Source organism: Hippocampus comes, unplaced genomic scaffold, assembly GCF_001891065.2.
Source record: "Hippocampus comes isolate QL1 unplaced genomic scaffold, H_comes_QL1_v1.1 scaffold299, whole genome shotgun sequence".
Taxonomy (NCBI): domain Eukaryota; kingdom Metazoa; phylum Chordata; class Actinopteri; order Syngnathiformes; family Syngnathidae; genus Hippocampus; species Hippocampus comes.
This window is the reverse complement of record NW_017805694.1, coordinates 440984-442213: the sequence shown is the minus strand read 5'-3', so window position 1 is coordinate 442213 and position 1230 is coordinate 440984. Positions and strand designations below refer to the sequence as shown.

The 1230-nt window shown below is 43.3% G+C and overlaps 1 long non-coding RNA gene across 1 annotated transcript; it reads left to right on the top strand.

Moving 5' to 3' along the window:
• Positions 1-25: 25 nt before the first annotated feature.
• LOC109522941 (uncharacterized) lies at positions 26-975 on the top strand. The gene is made up of 2 exons (XR_002169665.1): positions 26-588; positions 619-975. It is a non-coding gene; the product is annotated as an uncharacterized LOC109522941 (long non-coding RNA).
• The last annotated feature ends 255 nt before the right edge of the window (positions 976-1230 follow it).

Sequence of the window (1230 nt, the reverse complement as noted above, 5' to 3'; positions counted from 1 at the left end):
TTGACGCCTGCTTTTTCCAATTTTTTTTTTTTTTTTGGGGGGGGGGTTGTACGTTTTTGTCCCCGGCTCTGACCCTCGCTGTGTTTTGTCATTGTAAATCATTTGGATATGTGACCATTAAAGAGCAACAGTCTGCGCCCTGGCAAACGTCCCTGACCACCCCAAATAGGACTTTGCACTTTGCGCGCAGTCTGTCAGTCCTCATTCTCCCCCTCCAATAGCTTTTTGCATTTGCTCCCCCCCCCCAAAAAAAATATATGAAATAATAACAACAAATTATTTTGACAAGCCAGGTTTCAGAGACTGACTTTATTTCACTCCCTTGCTTGTTCTTCGTGACTTTTGACAGCAGATTGACCGGCGACCAGTCCGGGGTGCGCCGACCATACGCATTCGTGAGGATCTCAGCGAGGTGGGTGGGGGGGGTTCATTGTGGGATTTTTGCCCGAGATTTATTCTTTCATTTTTTTTTCAATCGCATTACTTCCTCTTTTGTCAACTCTTTTATTATTTTTTTAGAATATTTTTGGGGGTGTCCACTCCCTTTGTCGAGTCATTGTTTTAGCCCGGGTCTCTTTGTTTTGTTTTGTTGTTTTTTTTTTTTTTCTCAAATGGCAGATTCTCAGAGAAAACGGCGCACAGCCCGTCAAATGTGGAAGCCCCCGCAGCTAACATGACCTTCTTTTGAATCAATCTGTGTCGTGTCCAGACGTTCACCATGGATTTGGGGATTGTGGTCCAAACCAAATGCCGGGGCTCTTTGAAGCGGTTTATGTGTTAAACGTGCTCACTTGTCACTTTGTCTCCTTTCTCAAGTCGTCCAGTGTGGTGGACAAAGAAGCGTCTGTGCTCTCTGCCCGTGGAAATGAATGGAAATCTCATTCGTGTTCAGACACCACGGGAAGCAACAACACTTGTTTTGCAAAGTCTTTTTAGGAAGGAAAAAAATAGCACTCTACAATATTATACTCTATTTTAAAAAAACAATCAATGAATTGAATGTGAACAATGCAGAAAATTCACCTTTTTTTCCATCATGATTTTCGTTTTAAATGGCCCTTGACATTGTGTCCCTTTGCGGTGTGGCCACTAGGGGGCAGTACAGCGCAAACTACTGCAAAAAGAAGACTTTCACCTCGAACTGACTCGGTGTACAGCTGTCGTCTTTTTTTTTTTTTCACGGAGGATAAAGAATATGTATGCGTGTGAGTCGTCTTCCATTGTCCGTCT